At 36.6% G+C, this 15,158-nt stretch overlaps 1 protein-coding gene and 1 pseudogene across 15 annotated transcripts in view; both read left to right on the forward strand.

Annotated features, from left to right (window-relative positions):
• RAPGEF6 (Rap guanine nucleotide exchange factor 6) overlaps positions 1-15,158 on the forward strand; it is a 246,205-nt gene that overhangs the window by 72,450 nt on the left and 158,597 nt on the right. The window lies entirely within an intron of this gene.
• Positions 3-15,157, forward strand: LOC141581784 (putative uncharacterized protein encoded by LINC00596; annotated as a pseudogene).

Consider the following 15,158-nt stretch of genomic DNA (forward strand, 5'->3'; position numbering starts at 1 on the left):
GAGCTTTAAAGAATGCTGAATTATTTTTGATATGCTTCAGTTTTAACTTTACATGTGGTAGGCTTTTAACACTTACTATGACCTTTTAGAGGTTTTATCAAGTAGCATCAGAACCGTCTATCAAGTTTATCTGTTTCTGTCTATTCAGACTTTTTTTGATCCTCAAGAAGTGTCAAACATGATACACTTATATATAACATGTTGCATATTTGGCATTTTTTACCCCTTATACCAGAAAATTAAAAACTTTTAAAAGGGGGCCATGATTTTTCAGGTGATTTTTTTTTTTTTTTTTTTGGTGATGAAGTTTTGGTCCTGTTGTCCAGTCTGGAGTGCAGTGATGCAATTTCAGCTTACTGCAGCCTCCAACTCCCAGTTGCAAGTAGTTCTCCTGCCTCAGCCTCCTGAGTAGCTAGAATTATGGCCATCTGCCACCACACCCAGCTATTTTTTTTTTTTTTTTTTTTAAATTAGAGAAGGTTTCACCAGATTGGCTAGGCTGGTCTCCTACTCCTGACCTCAGGTGATCCACCTACCTTGGGCTTCCAAAGTGCTGAGACTACAGGCAGTAGCCACTGGGCTCAGCCTCAGGTGATTTCTCCATTCTCATTCAATTTCCTTTCTCATTCAATTTTTCCTTTTCAACAAACTTTGAATTCTATAGTCTGTGCCCTAGACTGGAGAGAATGAAGTAGAGAAAAGTAAAAAGACATGCAATTAGATCCAAATAAGAAATGGTCTTAGTATTTTCACTTTTAAATTATTTAAGATAAAGTTTTATTTAAGGGTATATTTAAGGAATAATTCTTTATTTTTTCTTAAAAGAGCTAAGTAGTTAATGTAATTTTAGAATACGGTTTTTGTTTGGGTAGTTTTTTGTTTTGTTTTGTTTTAAGTATTAGAAGAATCAAGAACACAGCTCCCTTTTACCTTGTTCTAAGATGAACTTACTAGAAAATAGCATATACTGAATGGACTCATTGTCCTACTGGGATCTCATGTAGATGATCATGTCATCTGATTAGATTTGTTGAGAAGATAAATTGAATTCTTAATGAAGCATTTTAATGTAAAGGCTCAAAGCTAAGCTGCTTTTCCATTTCATGGTGCTATAGTCAGATTGATATCTTCAGATAGTTTGTGTTCTATTTGAAGATCATCTTCAACTGAATCATCTATATAACCATCAACTCACTATCCCTAATTTTATGTGAACAACTGGATTTTAAGCTCCTACAGGGAAATATTATGTCTTATTCCACTTGTATCTCCCATAGTATTGCAGGTTGCTGCTTGCATAGTAAGTATTCAGTGAACATTTTTTGAATTCAAGTTTGTTCAAGGATGGAGTATGTATTGATTCGTATTTATTTTCTTTAAGCACTGAGTATATGAGATTCCTATTAGAGCCTCAGAATTCTTTTAAATGTATGTATTGAGGAACATGGCAAGAAAACTCCCCAGGCAATATTGATTTTCTCACATTACAGTTGATGTATTTCTCATAATATATGCAGAAGAATACTGCTTTTACTTCAGTGGTATATATATCCTGTTTTAGTGCTTATTGTACGTCATGTAATATTTTCATATGAGGAAGAAGAGGAAAAATAATAGGCATAGCTACAAGTCACATTGTTGATGCAATTGATGAAATCCAAATATAGACTGCAGATTGGATAATACCAAATTCCCTGAGTTTGATAACCATACTGTGGTTCTGTAAGACAAAGTCCTTATTGTTAACAGATATATGTTGACATATTTTGGGATTAGGAAGTATTATTTCTCCAATTTATTCTTCAGTGTTTCAGAAAAACAAGTATTTTAAAAAGCCACATCAAGTACATATATTTATATCTGCTAATTTTTAAATTCCAAAAATTTAATTAAATGTATTGATGATTGATAGAGTTTTAAATGCTTTATGAGTTATAGGAGAAAACAATCCAAAATAAGTGAAAATTTTCAGAATTGTTAAAAAATGCCTGGTTGAGGTATATCAAATGGTTTTATTTGTCTATTTGCACAAATTTGAATAACTCCACTGGTGATTGGAAATGTCTGTTACTTAACACATTCTTGATTATCTGATAAGTTAGTCATCTTAATCTGACACATTATAAAGTAATCTCCTTGTTTTAACTTTTTTTTTTTTTTGCTTCAAAGAAACAGAGTCTTGCCCAGAGTGGAATGCGGTGGTGCGATAGCTCACTACAGTCTTGAACTCCTGGGCTCAAGCAAGCCTCTTGCCTAAGCCTCTCGAGTAGCTGGTACTACAGGTGCACCCCACCATACCCAGCTAATTTTGTTGTAATTGTTGTAGAGACAGTCTTGCTATGTTTCACAGGCTCATCTCGAACTCTTGGTCTCAAGCAGTCCTTTCACCTCCATCTCCCCAAGTGTTGGGCTTACAGGTGTGAGACACCATGACTAGCCCAAAGTATACTTTTAGGGCTAGAAGCATTATTTAATGTAAGAATGGCATATAGTGTTAAAAGGATAATTCTATCAAGGTTAAACAATATTGAAGCTTTACATGCCTTGAAAATATATAAAACAAAAATTGCCCTTAGTAAAATGAGAACTAGACAAATATACAATCACAGTGAGAGATTGTATTTTTATTTTTTTGTGTGTGATGAAGTTTTGCTCAGTCATCAGAGCTCAAGTGCAAGGGCAAGATCTCAGCTCACTGCAACCTCTGCCTCCCGGGTTTAAGTGATTCTCCTGCCTCAGCCTCCCAAGTAGCTGGGATTACAGATGTGCACCACCACACCTGGCTAATTTTTATATTTTTCATAGAGACAGGGTTTCACCATGTTGGCCAGGCTGGTTTTGAACTCCTGACCTCTAGTTATCCTCTTGCCTTGGCCTCCCAAAGTGCTGGGATTACAGATGTGAGCTGATGTTCCTGGCCAGGAGATTTTAATATACCTCTAAAGTAGCTGACAAAACACACACCAGGAATCAGTAAGAATATTGAGGATTTGAACCTCATCATGTACACGTTTTACCTAAGAGACATACAGGGAATACTATACCTGTCAACAACAGAATATGCCTACTTTTCAAGTGCACATGGAATGTTTCTTTTTCTTTTTTTCTGTTTTTGAGATGAAGTTCTGTTCTGTCGCCATGCTGGAGTGCAGTGGCTTGATCTCGGCTCACTGCAACCTCTGCCTCCAGGGTTCAAGCAATTCTCCTATGTCAGCCTCCCAAGTAGCTGGGACTACAGGTGTGCACCACCATGCCCAGCTAACTTTTGTATTTTCAGTAGAGATGGGGTTTCATTTTGTTGGCCATGATGGTCTTGATCTCTTGACCTCGTGATCTGCCCACCTCAGTCTGAGGTCTGGGATTACGGGAGTGAGTCACTGCGGCTGGAATGGTTTTTAAATTTGATCATATGCTGGGACATAAAGCAAGTCTCAAATTTTCAGGATTTAAAATTTTATAGTTTCTGACCACCATGAAATTAATTTAAAAACCAATTGTAAACACACAGCTAAAACAAAATACAACTTCAGAAATTCAGACGTATGCTCTAAATTGCCTGTAAAAGAAGATTTATTTAGAAAATTAGAAGATATTTTGAATGAATAAATGTGACATATTAAAATGTGTAGAATTCATCTTAAGCCTTTCTTGTTATGAAATTAAAGCCCTAATGCTATAAGAGGAAAGGCTGACAGTGAGTTAAGTATCCATGTCAGGAAATTAAAGAGCAGCTTATGAATAGAAATCACAAACCAAGAAGTAATAAAGATCAATATAAAAATAAATACTGGGTCAGGCATGGTGGCTCACGTCTGTAATCTCAGCACTTTGGGGGGCCGAGGCAGGCGGATCATAAGGTCAGGAGTTCGAGACCAGCCTGACTAGCATGGTAAAACCCCATTTCTACAAAAAATACAAAAGTTAGCCAAGCGTGGTGGTGTGTGCCTGTAATCCTAGCTACTCAGGAGGTTGGGGCAGGAGAATTGCTTGAACCCAGGAGGCGGAGGTTACAGTGAGCCATGATTATGCCACTGCACTCCAGCCTGGGCGACATAGTGAGACTCTGTCTCAAAATAAGTAAATAAAGTAAATAAATATCAGAGGCATAGAAGCAAACTTAGAATAATGAGGATTGACAAAGGACAAAGTTGATTCTCAGAAAAGACTAGAAAAATTTGTTAACCCCTGTCAAAGATGATCAGAAAACAAAACATGTCATACAGTCAGTATCAGGAACGAGAAAGGATACACTACTACGATCCAGCAAACATATTAAAAATGCTAATAAGGGAGGTGATACTATGGAAAGCTTAAAGCAAGTAAGTTTGAAGTTTTAGATAGTCAGATTCCTGGAAAAACACAAGTCACCAAACTAGTACATACACACAAAAACAGAAGATCTGCACAAGCCAGTATCTAGAAAAGAAAGTGAATCTGTAATTTACAGACCTTTTCATTTAGAAATTCAGACCCATGTGGCTTCACTGGTAAATTTTTCCAAATATTAATGGAAGAAATTATACTTAGCATCTAACAGGAAATAGACAAAGGTTAAATTCTTCCCCTTATTTTATGAGCCTAGTTTAACTTTTAAAACAAAGCCTAACAAGGGCATTTTACAAAAACAGTATTATAGGTTAGTATTTTTAAATGAAAATAGATATAAAAATCTTAATATTTTAGGTAGTCAAATTCTAGTGATATATATAGAGAATAAAGCAACATGACTAAATTCAATTTATTTACAGATTTGCAAATTGATTAGCATTTGAAAATATGTGTTCACTACATAGAATTAGAGAAAAAAATTAGGTAATAATTTCTATAGATGCAGAAAAAGCTCTAATCAAAACGTATTGATGATTTTAAAAGCTTTTAAGCTAGGAAGAGAATGAAACTTTCAAAACCTAATTGTTACCTGCAGAAACCCTATAATAAACATTGAAAACTTTCTCCCAACATTTGGGAATATATGGAGAAAGCTCACCATACCAAAACTATTGGCTAGGAGATGCATTTAGGCAAGGGAAAAAGAGATTGAAAAAAAATAAAGAACTGTGATTTACAGATGACATGATTTGTCATGCAGAAAATGATTTGTATGTAGAAAACCCCAAATTACCTAAATGTGAACTTTTGAAATTTATGTCATTTCAACAAGGTCATTGAATACATGTTCATACACAAAAATCAATTATATTTCTACTTACAGGCAAGTAGAAAATGGAAGTTTATAAGCATCAAAACCATCTGTATACATCAGATTAAATGTAAAAAAAGGTTGTAGGAGACCTTTACACAGAAAACCGTAAAAAGTTGTTTTTAGATCTTTAAATCAGTTGGAACATATGTATTTATATTTGAGATGGAGTCTTGCTCTGTCGCTAGGCTAGAGTTCAGTGGCAGGATCTCAGCTCACTGCAACCTCCGCCTCCTGGGTTCCAGTGATTCCCCTGCCTCAGCCTCTTGAGCACCTGGTACTACAAATGCGTACCACCACACGCAGATAACTTTCTGGAGTTTAGTAGAGACAGGGTATCACCATGTTGGCCAGGCTGGTCTTGAACTCCTGACCTTATGATCCGCCCACCTTGGCCTCCCAAAGTGCTGAGATTACAGGCGTGAACCACTGTGCCGAGCCAATATTTTTAAGATAAAAATTATCTCAAACTTTGTCTAAAATTTAGCGCAATCCCCATCCTAATTCCAGCATATTTTTAAATAGGGATAAATAAATTGATCTGTAACATATGTGTCATGTAAGGGAAGAAGAATACATTTATAAAAACTGTATGAAAAATACTTAAGCTGGGTGTTGTGACACATGTCTGTAGTCCCAACTATTCCCATCTGTGAATAGACACTGCACTCCAGCCTGGGCAACATAGATTCCATCTATAAAACTGACAAATAAAACACTTAAGATTAAGCTTAACAAATGTGCAGAAACAATGTTTATAAGTGCCCTCTGAAATAAAAAATTAAACTTGAACTAAAAGGCGATACAGTGTTCTTAGGTATGGAGTTAGCATCATAAGAATATTACTTTTTCTTAGTTTACATTATGAATTTAATGAAATCACAGCGAAATATACCATGAGGTATAGTGTTTATTTTGTGTTTTGCCTTTTGTGCCATTTAAAAGAATAAAAAAGCAAGAAGAACTAGAAGACACCTGAGAAAGAAGAGCAATTTTAGGGGAGCCATGTAAATCTTTTAATGTTCTACAAACAATTCGAAAGGAGAAAAATTTGCTCTTCCCCCCAAAAAATAATAAATGATTTTAATATATATAAAATTTTGGTATAATTGCACCAAGAATTATTATTTCTGGTGACTGAGAGAAAGTATTTTACTTGTACATTCCTAAGTAGTATGTCCCCAAGCACAGAAAGAGCCGGTTGTCTCATTGTTGGTGTTACTAGTGGTCTTTTTTCTTTCTCTTTTTAGACAGTCTTGCTCTGTTGACCAGGCTGGAGTGCGGTGGCACAAACTCGGCTCACTGCAACCTCTGCCTCCCAGGTTCAAGTGATTATCCTGCCTCAGCCTCCCAAGTAGCTGAGATTACATGCACATGCCACCACTCCCAGCTAATTTTTGTATTTTTTGTAGAGATGGGTTTCACCGTGTTGGTCAGGCCAGCCTCAAACTCCTGACGTCAAATGATCCATCCATCTCAACCTTCCAAAGTGCTGGATTACAGGTGTGAGCTACTGAGCCCAGCCTACTAGTGGTCTTTTTATAGTTTTTTTGTACAGTCATGCACTGCATAGCCATGTTTTGGTAATGACAGACCACGTGTATGACAGTGGTTCCATAAAATTAAAATACTATGGTTTTACTGAACCTTTTCTGTGTTTTGATACAAAAATACTTTACATTGTGTTTAAATTACCTACAGTGTTCAGTAATATGCTTTACAGTTTGGTAGCCTAGGAGCAATAGGCCATACTATATTGCCCAGATACGTAGTAGGCTATACTGTCTATGTGTAAGTATACTCTGTGATCTTCACACAATGACAAAATTGCCTAACAGCAAATTTCTCAGAACATACCCTTATCATTAAGTGACACATGGCTGTGTATGTGTGTAATACAGATGCACATTATATGTAACTATTTGTAATTTAACATAACACATACATAAACCTATATACGTATATAAATATTAGTATCCAAGATAATGTAACTAGGATTTAGTAGTAATGTTGATATTGTTAATGTAAAGCAATTATGTATGTATAGGTAATTTTTATGTGTATATTATGAAAAGTTCTATTATGATACATTTAATTGGAATAATTGCAATTTATAATTATAGTTAATATAATTAATGCATAAATAAATGTCATTAGTAATCAAGATTTTTACCTTAGCATAAGAGTTGTATAAAATTAAATATGTTAAGAAAAACTCCAGTCTAGGCTGGTCCGAGTGCAGTGGTGTTTACAACTAATTGATCACAACCTGTTTACAGATTTCTTTGTTTCTTCTCCTCTCCCACTGCTTCACTTGACTAGCCTTTAAAAATAAAAATAAAAAAAGAAAAAAAAAAGAAAAACTCCAGTCTAAAATGTCAATAGGAAATGTCAGCATCAACACATGACTATTTTTTCCTCTTTTTAAAAGTATTTACCAGATTATTCCACCTTAATAAAAAGATGTGTTTCCTAGGGTTGTACATTCCAAAAGCTTAGAAGCAGTGACACCCAAGTAGTTAAACCATTCCTAGTGGTTATAGAGCTCAGATTATGATGATAGTAAGTACTGTTTCCCCACTAAAAGGATAACAAACCTTTATTAAGTTAGTGATTTATAGCAGTGTGGACATCAAGAAACAGATTGGGATTTCCTTTTCCAGTAAGCAGAGAAATATTTAAAATTATTGGGCTTCTCTCAAAAGTATCAGGATTCTGTGAACCTTAATACTTGGGGTCTGTTTCTTCTTTTTCTATATTTGAAGTGAGATTTTTTACCTGGAAAGTCTGTTCTATTTGTATTCATTGTGATTGCTGATAGGTTTGAATTTACTTTTACCACATTATGTGCTTTGTGTTTGTTCTAGCTTTTTCCCCTCTTTTTGTTTTTGCCCTCCTTTGTGTTTGTTTGTTTGTTTGTTTTCTTCCATTCCTCCCCACCATACTCTCTTAGAAATGGTGTTTGGGCTCTTCTTTTAGTGCCAATTCTGATGGTTTTTAAATTCGTACTTAGGCTGGGCACAGTGGCTCATGTCTGTAATCCTAGCACTTTGGGAGGCTGAGGTGCGCAGATCACCTGAGATCAGGAGTTCGAGACAAGCCTGGCCAACATGGTGGAACCCCATCTGTACTGAAAATAAAAAAATTAGCCAGGTGTTGTATGTGCCTGTACTCCCAGCTACTTGGGAGGCTGAGGCAGGAGAATCACTTGAACCTGGGAGGCAGAGGTTGCAGTGAGCCAAGTTCGTGCCACCGCACTCCAGCATGGCCAACAGAGTGAGATTGTGTCTCAAAAAAGAAAAAAAAATCTACTTAAAAAAACCTGAGGCCAATAAGTAGCTAAACTTAATGAGTTTAATGCTAGTATCCAAATGTAATTCCTATTGTTGTCCAGTATTTTATGTATGCCATAAATTTTGCCTTAAACTGTTTTATGCAGTCATTATTTGTTCCTATTTAACCATGTATTTAATATTTTTTGCTTTTAATTCTTTCTTGTATATGAGATCATCCTAATGGGAACACTTGTGTTATGTTTAAAGTACATCCATTAAAAATTCTTTTCTGAAGATCTTCTGGTGTTAAGTATCTCAGGTATTTAATTTCTTATTTGTCTGAAAATTATTTTTCTTTATTCTTAGAGGATTGTTTTGCCATTAACACAATTTTAGGAGAACTATTTTTTATTAACAATCAATACATTCTTTTTTCTTTTTTTTTTTTAAACATTCATTGTTTTTTGAGGAGTCAGACATTAATTGCCTTCCTGATCTCTTTTTTTTCTCTCCGGCTTCATTAAAAGTCTTGTTTGTATTTTCTCTGTAATTTGGTGTTGTAGTTTCCAATTATACTGCTTTGAATTTGTTGGACTGCTTTAGGTATCAAAAATTCTTTTGTTTTTCCTTGAATATGGTCTTGTTCTATATCACCTTCTTGAACTTTTTTTTTCAATCTATCCTCTATTCTAAGCTTTCTTATTTTTCACCTCTTGATGATGACTTTTTGCTGTTTGTTGAATAAATCTTGTGAATTCATCTTCCCAGTTTACAAACTGTCTTTTTAGTTGCATCTTAATATGCCATTCACTTCCTTCATTTTTCTTTTTCTTTTTTTTTTTTTTAACTCTTTTCCTCTTTATCTCTGGTAATTTATTGTCCTATGTTTAATTTCGTTTATCTTAACTCAGTTGTGTTGAGTTTCCTGATGAGCTTGTCAAAGACATTCTTATCTCTATTACTTTGTCTTTTGTTTCTAACATTTTCATTTTACTTTTATATTTTTCTTTTGTCTGCTAAAATTCTCCATCGATGTGTGTTGTCTATACCTTTTCCAGTGAACATACATTAATAGTTTATTGAAATTCTCTGTCTAGTAGTTCTAGCATCTGGATCCACTCTAATTTCTGTAGACTGCTCTGTTGATTGCTTTGTCTCTTGGCAGTGTTTTTGTTTTGTTTTGTTTTACCTTTCCTTTTTTATGTGAGTTGTAATTTTTGATTTAATATTAGGCATTGGGTATAGGGCTGTAGGTTTTAGGCCTAGAGATGAACACACTTCTACTGGAGTTGAGCTTGGTTTAGATTCTGTTGCTGTTATGTTACCTTCAGTGCACCAGTGGTTTCAAATTTGTTTAGTGTTACATTGTCCTTGAGTTTGCTGGAAGATTTTTCTCAGTGTTCCTGCTCCACTCAGTTTTAAGACTTCTCTGTGCTCTTGTGCTTCAGCAAAGTCTCTTCATTTTCTCATCTCTCCTCCAAATGTAGATTGCTATTGGTTGTTCCTTATTGCTTGCTAGCCTGGCAGTGGGGAGGAGGGCACTTAGGACTTTCTTGTCCTGGTCAGGCCTTACCTGTTGGGCTGCTGTTTATCATCTCTGGCTCATTTTCAAGTTTTCTTTTGTCGGCAAGTTTTTAAATTATGTCTTTCTGTTCTCTAATATTTTCGGTATATTGGAGTGTTTTCAAGTGTAATTCTGCTTTTTGGGTGGGCTCATTATTTTTAATTATGTCTTATATCCTCATGATTTTGATGTAGTTGGGGTGGGTTTTTTTTGGTGTGTTTGTGTATGAGTTCATATGTCTTGGAACTTTAGGTATGACAGTACTTTGAGGTTTGTGTTAAAGTTGCATTTTTGTTGGCAGGGTATGGTGGCTCATGCACGCCTGTAATCCCAGCACTTTGGGAGGTCAAGGCAGGTGAATTACCTGAGGTCAGGAGTTCGAGATCGGCCTGACCAATATGATGAAACCCCATCTCTACTAAAAATACAAAAATTAGCTGGGCATGGTGGTGCATACCTGTAATCCCAGCTACTTTGGAGGGTGAGGCAGGAGAATAGCTTGAACCCAGGAGGCAGAGGTATAGTGAACCGAGATTGCACCATTGCACTCCAGCCTGGGTGACAGGAGTGAAACTCCCTCTCAAAAAAAAAAAAGGTTGCATTTGTATTTGTTGTTTCTGCTATTGCATATTTTTTTTTTTTTTTTTTTTTTTTTTTGGGACGGAGTTTCGCCCTTGTTACCCAGGCTGGAGTGCAATGACCGATCTCGGCTCACCGCAACCTCCGCCTCCTGGGCTCAGGCAATTCTCCTGCCTCAGCCTCCTGAGTAGCTGGGATTACAGGCATGTGCCACCATGCCCAGCTAATTTTTTGCACTTTTAGTAGAGACGGGGTTTCACCATGTTGACCAGGATGGACTCGATCTCTCGACCTCGTGATCCACCAGCCTCGGCCTCCCAAAGTGCTGGGATTACAGGCTTGAGCCACCGCGCCCGGCTATTGCATATTAATAGTGCTGAATGTCTTTTAGTTTACTTGCATGCTTGAGGTATTATGAATTCAAACTACAGATCTGCATGAGGGATGGCTTGTGGTTTTGAATTCTTAGGGGAAGGGAATTTTTGTTTAGTTGCTTCCCCTCCTCTCCTTCTTCTGGCGCCAAGCAAGTTTTCTTCCTGTCCCCTTCTGCTTGTGCCTTGCTTACCCTTGTAACAAGGGTGTAGCTGTTTGGCATGAGCTTTATGAGTAGTTTCTATTAGCTTCCTCAACTTTGGTAGAGTCTCTTGTTTCATCTCTTGTCTCTCTCACTCCCTAGAAACATCAGAGTGAAAAGTCTTAGAGTTTAACCGAAACTGTCTGGTAGATCAGGGACTTTATTGGTTTCCCAAGTTCAAGTATTCTTGGTTTTACATCGTTCTTGGCCTTTGGATTCTGTACCTTTTGTGCCATTTTGTTCTCTTTGTGGTGTTTTTTTTTTTTTTTTTTAATCGTACATTGTTTTTAATGCAGGCTTTAATGTTTTAGATACCACAATTCTGTTATTTTCAGTGGAAACCTTGTTAAGGGCATTTAATTCTTTTTATTCCTGAAATAAAAGTCATGATTAGGTTTTTCTTTGAAGTTGATACTTTTTCCAAGATTTTGAAATGTAGAAAGCCTTTTCCTTCCATTTTTACTCTGTAAAGCGTTTGTAGTTCAAATCTCTGCATTGCTCAGTAAGTGGTAGGTATTAAAAGATCTAAGAATCTCATAATATTGGACTTTTGCCTGAAGTAGATAATCTGTTTTAGCTTTTGGGATAGGGCAGTATGAAGTTGGACTTTTTAGTCACACTTGGGTTTTGGGTCCTGATTCACCTACTTGGGTGAATTAACTTTTTTCTTTTTTCTTTTCTTTTTTTTTGAGATGGAGTCTCACTGTGTTGCCCTGGCTGGAGTGCAGTGACACAATCTTGGCTCACTGCAACCTCTGCTGCCCAAGTTCTAGCAATTTTCCTGCCTCAGCGTCAGAGTAACTGGGATTATAGGCACCTGCCACTGCACCTGGCTAATTTTTGTAGTTTTTAGTAGAGACAAGGTTTCACCATCTTGACCAGGCTGGTCTTGAACTCCTGACCTTATAATACACCTGCCTTCGCCTCCCAAAGTACTGGGATTACAGGCATGAGCCACCACACCTGGCCTGTGAATTTACTTTTATGAGAATCTGTACCATCTGTTACAATAGGAAAAGTAGCTATGTAATAGGATTATTGTGGGCCTTAAATGAGGTAAGTTAGTTTCTGATACATGGCCTTGTGCATACCTTTTGAGGACTTTATATATAATTCCAAGGGCCTAATGTATTTGAGACAAAAGGGAAAATTATAATTAAACACCCATTTTGGCAGATATCTTGAATATCAGGTGAACAAAGATGAATATATGACATAATACAGTTCCTGTCTCAGAGAGCTTGTCATCTCATTAGTGATGTTGATTCGCTTACTGCTATATAAAGAGTAATAATACCTTTCTGGAGTGGAGGAGAGATTGGTTGAACTAGGTCCTAAGGTGTAGGTAGGAGGCCAGTATGTTGGCAAAGAGGGAATGGGCTTTTAGGCAAAAATGACAGCTGCATATGTAAAGATAGGAAGGCAGCAGAGAACATGTCCCATTTATGAGAAGTCTAGGTGTGTATACACAATAAGCCAGTTGAGGTCTGAGAGAATGTCTCTTATCATTATGGAAGAGATGGCAGTTGTGATAAGTAGTGTCTTAATGATAACATATGAAGACAGAATGGGTATGATAACACAAATTGAAGAATTAAGTTACTTGGCAGAGTATAAGTTATTTATAGGGGCACGTGAATAGTCACACTGAGTTGGCTGCTACTTATTCTTGAACCCACACTGAGCAGAACACATTAGACATCAGCTCTTTCTGAGAAATCATTAGAAAATTTTGCATATCTCATGAAAATTTTTGTTGAAAAGCAAATAAGGGAGCAGCTTTTCCAGGATTGTATGTATAAGATAAGGTGGTAAAAGTGTTTTGGGGATGGAGTTTATAATGCCTTTGAATATCAAATGTAAGAGTTTAAAATTTATTTGATACAAACATTAGAGGTCCGTTGTGGCAATTTGAACAGCAAACCTTAGTAATGGTGATTATTTGGGTGATTGGTCTGACCATGCATGATAGAATTGGAGGGGAACATGCCTAAAGCAGCAGGATCACCTATTGCTGTAGTCTGAGACTGAGATTAAGACTTGAATAAAGGAGTGGTGGTAATGGGAATGAAAGAGCATTATGAGAGGGATTTATAAAGAATTGGCAATCTGAGAGAGAACCGAACTTAAGATCTGGAAGACAAGCAGGGGTTCTGAGAATGTTGGTAAGATACAGTAGTGTCTCACACCCCCATATCCACAGTTTCGCTTTCCATGTTTTCAATACTGTGGTACTTTTGAAAGAGAGAGGAGCTAAATGATGAGAACACATGGACACACAGAGGGGAACAACACACACAGGGGCCTTTGGGAGGGTGAAGGTGGGAGAAGGGAAAGGATCAGGAAGAATAACTAATAGGTCCTAGGCTTAATACCTGAGTGCTGAAGTATCTGTATAACAAACCCCATGACACAAGTTTACCTATATAATAAACCTGCATTTGTACCCCTAAACTTAAAAGGAGAGAGAGACCATATTCCTATAACTTTTTTTTTTTTTTTTTAAGAGACAGGGTCTCTGTGTTGCCCAGGATAGACATTAACTCCTGGGCTCAAGTGATCCTCTTGCCCCAGCTTCCCTGGTAGCAGGGACTGCAGGCACTCGCCACTGCATCCTCCACATAACTTTTATTACGGTATATTGTTGTTATTATTGTATTTTATTATTAATCTCTTACTGTGCCTAATTTATAAATTAAACTTTATTATAGATATGTAAATATTGAAAAATATGTGGCATATATAGGATTTGGTACCATCTGCAGTTTTAGGCATTTAGTGGGAATCTTGGAATGTATCTCCCTCAGATAAGGAGCCACCACTGTGCTTGGGTGGGTGGCTAGGAAATTTTTGGTAATATCAAGAGCTCTGACATTAGCAGAAAGAGTAGTTATAGGGGAAAACTGAAACCACCGTTTGTTATTTATTAGATGTGAGCTTAGTTATAAAGGTAGATTTTAGAGCATGTCAATACGCCTTCATAAAAATAGTCATTTAAAAAATTATGGCGTAGTCTGTGATTGGACAGGCGGTGCAGTCTTGTGTCAGTGGCATAAGCTGTTGAGAGGGAGGGGTCTATATTCCTACTCACCTTAAAAAATTTCTTTAAAATTTTTTTGAGACAGGACTTTTGTCCTGTCTCCCAGGCTGGAGTGCAGTTGTGCAGTCATAGCTCACAGCAGCTTTGAATTCCCGGGTTCAATCCATCTTCCCACCTCAGCCTCCTAAGTAGCTGGTACTACAGGTGGACACCACCATGCCTGGCTAATTTTTTTCCCCCTGTAGAAATAGGGTCTTGCTATGTTGCCCAGGTTGCCAACTCACCTTTAATAAGTATCACTGTTGTGAGACGGGAATGTCACTAGTATCTTGAGATTTTTCTTTGCCGGAAGAAAGTAGAGATAGTAATACTTGCTTACAGGGCTGTTGTGTGAACTAAGTGCTTAATATATATGCATGCTGGCCCATTTTAAACTCCTAACAAATGTTAATTTTACATTTTATCTTCCTACTTAAAAGATGCCAGCCTTACTTGTGGCTATTGTCATGCATTAAGATAAAAATTAAAGAATTGCATAACATTTTCTTGTTTTATATTTTAACAATTAGCTGAAACCATAACCATGATTGTTTGCTAAGTAAAATATGTACATAATAAGGCAGTTTTTAGTAAGAGGAACTCTGAAGTTGTAATTATTGAATGCGTAGGTGTAGTTAACAACTTTCATTTCTGGTAAGTGACTTTACCTAGAGGATGTATGTTTATGTGCACGAGACAGACTGTTTTCTGGAAGGAAACTATGGTCTCCAGAGCTTTATGATAACATCACCTTTAATCTCAGACTGTTTTCTTGAGGCAGTTTCTTGTAAGAAGTAAATGGAGCTTCCTTATGAGCCTGTTAAGACTCCACAGACTGTCAGTAATACATAAAATTTTGATATTTAATTGGGAAAATGAACATGTGT

This window comes from Saimiri boliviensis, chromosome 1 (genome assembly GCF_048565385.1).
Source record: "Saimiri boliviensis isolate mSaiBol1 chromosome 1, mSaiBol1.pri, whole genome shotgun sequence".
In the NCBI taxonomy this organism is placed as follows: Eukaryota; Metazoa; Chordata; class Mammalia; order Primates; family Cebidae; genus Saimiri; species Saimiri boliviensis.